We start from the raw sequence: 7,003 nt of genomic DNA on the forward strand, positions 1-7,003 counted from the left end.
CTGAAAGTGCACACTGCTGTTGTGTCCTTGGGCAAGACACTTCACCCACATTGCCCCCAGTGTCTGTGTACACTGGTGTATGAATGAGAGTATGAATGGGTGAGTGGATCCTTGGTGTAAAGCACTTTGAGTGCCTAATGTAGGTGGAAAAGCGCTATATAAGTTGAGACCATTTTACCATCATCATCATCATCATTATTATTATTATTACAAGGAACAACTTTTTAGTGAAAAATGTTAAATCATAAAAAAAGATTAATGGGTAAAAAAAAGAAAGCAAAGTCAAGCTTCGTGAGCCTTCGTGATCCTAGAACCATAAAACGAAGATTATGGCCTAATAGGGCCTATAATTCAAGTCAAGGAGGACAGACGATTGATGGGGTTAGCGATAATTCAGTTGGTATACACTTTCCCACTTACCTCTGTGTGGATGCATGTTACTTGCATTGCTTGCTGTTATTATGTCCTTGAGCAAGACACCTCACTGTGAGTGGGGATGTAGAATGTGTCTTCTGAGGAGAGTTAGAGTCCTGTCTATGAAACATTTGAGACACGCGTGTGAAGTGCAGTAGCTTATGAGCGAGCTGTTAAAGAACAATACTCTTTTTTTAAGCAAAATTGATCAGCAAAACAAAGGCAAAAACACAACAACAAATGCATTTAGACATGGACTGTATAGCTGCTCAAAATAGTCATAACATTTGAGGCGTTTCAAAATGAGTATAGTACATTTCAAATTCAAGGTTACAAACAATTTAGTTAAACGATGCAATAAAGCAAGAACAACTAAAGAAAGAACATATAGGGATAGTGCAACTCAGTACCCACCTCTTTTGATAGAACTGGTGCACTCCCCCTGCTGGAGATGTCACATTTAAGTGAACAGTGTAGTCTCTTCAAATAGACTAAATACTGTTTGAGAGGAGAACAATGTCCAGACAAACGTATTTGCATGACATATGCAAATCTTCGTGACAAATCCACCTATGGCCTGAGCAGGATCACATAGTTTTTGCCTAGATCATTGCGTGCTAATGCTTCTGTTCCCTGCCAGGCTCTTCTGACTGCTCTTCATTTCTGACTGTAGTTTGAGCGGACTTTTATGGCCTTAATTCAGTTTCTTAACCAGCTGCTATTCACCGAGGTTTTGCATTCGTGAGCAAAACAACTAATGACGTTAAAAACAGACTGGTGCCATTACAGAAATAAATTATATTGAGTGCACACAAGCCGACACACTTAGAAGACTATCGCAAGCCTCAAAGGAAGAGTGAAACATTAAGGACATGAAATGTGAAAGTGGTCCTGCTCAATATTTAATCAAGATACAGTTCAAATGTAACCCGAATGTATAATCACAGCGACTGGGGACTGTATGAATTGGAGTTTGAGCGTAGGAGAGAGCGGGGTGGGTTGGGTCACATAAGACATTTCTTCGCTTTGCTGCCAGGGCTTACAACATTTTGCCAAGACACTAAGCATGCATTCTCTCCAGAACCATGAGTACATACCTCTAAATCACAAGACTTTAATATTCAATAGAAACTAAATAATACCCATTTTAATTATCACAATGATTTTACCCAACTCTCCTGGGTTAATCCAAGGGGAGGTTGACACACTAACATTTATCTATGACAGGATGAAATGTCATAGATTTTTTATTGTTTATTTGGTAAAAGTTAGACTTCACATAGAAAAGTCTATTTATTTTTTATTTTTTACATAAAACAGTAAAGTGTTGGTCATTACTTGCTTTGAATTTCTGATCTTGATAACCACTAAGATCTACAGGAAACGGATGGAGCAGACCTGTCAGTACCTCCTTTAGATAAAGTGACATTGAGCATGAAAACAACTGGCCTGTCATGATGACAAAATCTCAAATGCGATATACTGAGGCAGGAAACGATTTTTATTGAAGTTGTGATAATATAAAAAGGAACGGAAGCTAACTCTAAAGCTTAAAAATGACAGTTAAGGTCTGTTAGAAAAGCACTTTATCTTGAAATATTCCACAATGAACGTGAAATATAATAAGACACAACTTGCTTTGGGTAAAAATACAGTATTACATTAGAAAAATAGGGAAAAAATGCAAATACATGTACAGATGATAAATATTGAGCCTTAAAATGTATTGTTCATATGACATTGAATGAACGATGATAAGTCGATATAGGAATTATCGTGACAGCCCTTCTTGGGTCTTCGTGTTACATAACAGATGTCTTCAGATTATTACTATTCATATTGGAAATTATGATAAATGAAAGTCACGTTCTTCAAGGTGACTCACACTTGACAACCAAAAGTTTACAAAAGTTGTTTTAGTTTTTTTTGTCTGGTTTACTCACCTCAGCTACCATCACACTCTGTGACCATGACCTCTCAGTTTAGCTTGGTCTCTCTTATTAGCTCTAAAACACTGGGAGGCCCAACCCTCCCCCTGTCTCAACCCACCCCGCTCTCCCCTACAATATTAGCTGGCCTGATTGTGTGTCTACACTGTGTTCACACTCCCCTCTCTTTGTGGGACCTGATTTCAAAGCATACTGTAGATATTCAGTTCATTCAGTCCCAGTTTGGAGAGGCTGTTTGAGGACTGGGGGGGGATCTGTGTGTTTTAAGACAGATTTCTAAGTCAATGATGTCTTTTAATCTTTAAACAGTGTCTACTCAGTTGATTTGACTTGGCAGCGCCGCTACAAGGAATTAAGACGTGACTTATATTACAGTAACTCACATAATTTGGCATGAATTATTCTGAACTTGCCCCTGTTGACGGCTCTAAACTTGGAATAGGGTTGTCAACCAAATCAACACATAAACTAGAAACTCATTTGCGAGGAAGTAGAAAATTGTATGTATTTTACCATTAAGACTAGTTGTTCTCAAACTGTGGTGTAGCTCTTGTGGAACATCTTCTTCAGGTGGTATTCGAGGTCATCTGCAATTTATAGACTTTTTCATTAGAGATACTTCTATGTTTGCTTTAGTATTACACATTTCAGTTAGTATACTACACCGAGTCTAGACTTAATTCAGGTCTATTTTGGGCACTTTTTTGACCCAGTTTTGTCCTGATGTGATCTTAATCTAGGTACTTGAAAGGTCAAACATTTTCTGAGGTTGAGTGAAAAGTCTGAGAACCTGATTCAGGACATGACTAAAATACGAAGTCACAAGGCATACTGTTTAAAATTGCATTATACACTGTAACCTAATCAATACAATTATGATTCTAGGCTATTGGACATGGAGACAAGACAAGAGTTATAGTTTGACCACTATATCAAGGTAACGTGTACTCACCTTTTGCACCACAGTATCAGTATCGTGCATCAGGTTTTTGTCTTAGTATGAAAAATTGTCGCAACACTATCTCTAAACCCCCAGTACAAAGTCTCACAGATGACACAGGACACACAATGACTCGGTGAGTGTTGCATATTTTGTGACTTTTGACAAGCGGGCCACGGATCCGACATGTTTGTGCACGCTACTACCTCAGATCAGTCACACACTACAAAGCTTTGTCTCTCTCTCTCTCTTTCTCTTTCTCTCGCTGCTGTACACACACAAACCTATTTGGCCCTCCATCTCCTTCAGAGCAGCACGTGGGTGTGCATATGTGTATGATAAAGCGCACTGGTGGAGTAACAGTAGACTGGCAGTATTCCCAGACCGGGGTTGTATTAGCCATGCACACCACCAGAGAAGCTCTTCAGGTCGATGTTCTGGCTCCCCCAGCAATGTACCCTGTCATGACTAACACCCAACGCTATGGAAACAGGAACACAACATTTGGATTAGGGATGGGCCAGTCATTGAAGGAAAAAAAAAAGAAAAGAAGAGAAGAGAAGAGAAAATCCTGGCAACAACAAAATGTTTTCTCATTTTGGTTTCAATAGTATTAGTTAATAGAGTTCAGGATCAAATGATATGAATTAGATGCCGCTGTTTTCAGAAGAGAGAACAGAAAATCCACGCATGTTTAATGATTGATGAAAATTAGGGATTGAGGATCTTAATATGGTTTGGTATTGTAATATGAACAATGTCACCACTTTCTTAATGTGTGTGTGTGTGTGTCTCTTACTTCTTACTCAAAATGGGCAAAGGATGTGAGGCAGTGGTAAACCGACGCTGTGCAACCATACCGTACATTAGGATTATGAGCAAGTCCCAGTTCTGTCCTTGCATATGAAATTCTCCCGCTTATGTCATACTGCTCCCATGTATTTGTCAACTTCTCTGTATGAAAAATGCCACTCCACTGCTGTTACACCGTGCGCTGTAGGTCTACGCACAGGCAACATCCTATCGAACGGAGTCATAATACAAAAACAACAACATGTAAACTTGCTATACTCATTTTAAAAGGCAAATTCTCATTCTGGCATGTCCTCTCTATCTTATAATTTGCCGTCTTTCCTGTGGCTTTACCGTGCGCGCGACATCTTTGTGTGCCTGTTTCACCCGGGCACCCACACTGCCTCTTCACTTATCATATTACCATTTGCATTATTTAAGCCTTCAATAACCCGTCTTTTGCAAAGGGAGACACCACGTTGACACAGAGGAAGAGAGATAAGCCTCGAGATGGGAGAGGCAGTAAAATATTGTATTCAAATATGTTTTATGGCTTTTCAGAAACGCCTCAGTTGGACTCTTGAATGTCGTTTGCCATTGCATTTGTTTGCGCTTCCCCACATCGCTCTCGGCTGTTTCTTCCCCTTTCTTCTTCTGGTGGACAGGTTTTTTTTTTTTTTTTTTTGTGGTGTCGACAATAAAGGCAGTAGCGAGTGGGTTATCAAAATACTAAGACAGTGAGCTCACCCGCACAGCGCTGAGGTCACTTACCGGAGTGTGGCAGCCTGACCAATCATCAGTCAGTCTATTATCATGTATGCAGTGTTGCTATGAGTAACCGAGACACGCAGCGCCTTGCAGATCTTTTATAACGATGGTCGCCTCACTGCAATGCCTGTTTGTTCAACTCTCCCAACTCCCATTTCCAGATCGGCGGTAATGAATCTAATTTGGTTCAAAAATCACAAGATCTCTCCTTCCTCACTCCATTCTTGTTTACCGTCCCCTGCAGTGGTGTTTTCAGACTCTCGCCAATGGCAGGAGAACGTAAACAGGCTGGAGGACCGAAACAATGTTAATTAACTGATCACTGGCAAGTGGAGGCATGAGACCCCTGAGATCTAAGCAGGCGCCCACCCACCTGCACTGTTCATCTGCCTAACTGGACTCCTAATGACTAATCAGAGGCGAGAGTGATTAGAACGCCTCCTAAAGGGAGGAATTTATGATTGTTGTGCTGTTGCGCTTAAGGGATGACAAGCCACGGCTCTTTGGGGGTAATGAAGGACCAGTTTGGAGCAGTGGGGTGATGAGGTGAATATGTAGCTGTGCAGTTAGTTGAATTTGAGCTCAAGCATGATCAAATCGATGATCATAATTATCGGTCTGTGGCTTTTCGTCAGACAGCATGTGGTTCAGAGTGATTGTTTGGCTTTGGAGGATTCAAATGAGAACTTTTGTGTGTGTTAAATGGCACTGGAATGGAGAGTTTCCTGTATTTTTTTTTTTTTTAAGCAAATAAGTAAAAATGATATTTGCGCTTTAAAGGGACTATACAGAGTTTAAAAATCTTAAAATTAAGTATTTTCCTCCCCCTACATGTTCCTGCAATGCCCTAATGTGTAGAATGAGCTCAGACCTATTCACTACATCTGCCTCTAAAATCCTGCACTGTCACTCAAAACGTCGCTAATTCCGTCATGCACGGGCTTAATATAGAACCTGCAGTTACGCTTAAGACCTGAGTAGCAGTAGTGAGCATAAAAATGACAACAAAGTCCCTTTAATGTAGGACAGAATGAGAAAAGCAATCAGTTCCCCAGAGTCAATCCACCAGATCCTTTTACTGTAAACACAGCATCTCGATTAGTTCATCATTGACCCCTTTCTAATCTGCTCTTGAAATAAAGTTACGACAATCCCACAAACGTGCAAAAACATTGGCCTATAGCTCACATGCTGGTGTGTGAATCAGGTCTTGTCATTTTTACAAAATGAACAGAGATACTGAAGGATAAAAGACCACTTAAGCGCACAGCTAAAGAATGAATGATTAGTGCTAGAGATCGTTTGGATAAAGCATTTACCCCATGACTTTCAGATCTTTTGAGTCCATATTTGCACACTATTTTGTGTCAACACGTGTTTGTTCGTCTCATCTGTAAAGCGTCTTTGTGTCCCCCGAAAAGCGATATATAAGACTTATGTATTATTATTATTATTGTTGAATAAGATAAGAAATGAATCAAAGTACAGCCTTTGTGAAATTATTAGTGACGTAGATGGGCATTTTCACGATTGCAGGATAGGGCCTATACGCGCTCTGTTAGTTCCACCTCTTTTGCCGATAAAGATGCACTATCTGAACCAGCGACACAACTGCTAATTGCACTGCTAATTGGGAGATAATAAAGGCCCTCTTTGGAGAATCTCGTTCCCAAAACTGTATCCATTAAACACCACCAGGATCATTGTGCGTGAACGCTTACCGAGAGGAAACGATAGATGCAGACATTCCACTACCCATAATTCCCCCTCACTCTATCTTGTTGCCATGGGAACGGCAGCAGACGGGAGACAGGTTCATATCGGCCTCCCTCAGGTCTCTGCTAGTCTCCTTCCTCCCCTCTCCCTCTCCCTCGCCCCCCCCTCTCTGCGCGCTGTCAGGGCCCGGCTGTGCTCCTGTGTGGGCCACTGATACTCGCTGATTAAAGGAAGTTATAATTTGATTTTCTCAGCAGGCGCCGTTTAATAGAGCAGTTTAACTAAAGCTGTGCCATCCCCAGGGCTTATATGGGAGAAGAAGAGGGCGCGAGAGGAGGAGAGGAAGAGTGGAGAGCGGCAGTGGTGGTGGTGTTAATCCCAAACACTATACGGAGATATCACTCCCCCACAAAGATGACGGCGC

Source organism: Gobius niger, assembly GCF_951799975.1.
Source record: "Gobius niger genome assembly, chromosome: 9".
Classification (NCBI taxonomy): Eukaryota; Metazoa; Chordata; class Actinopteri; order Gobiiformes; family Gobiidae; genus Gobius; species Gobius niger.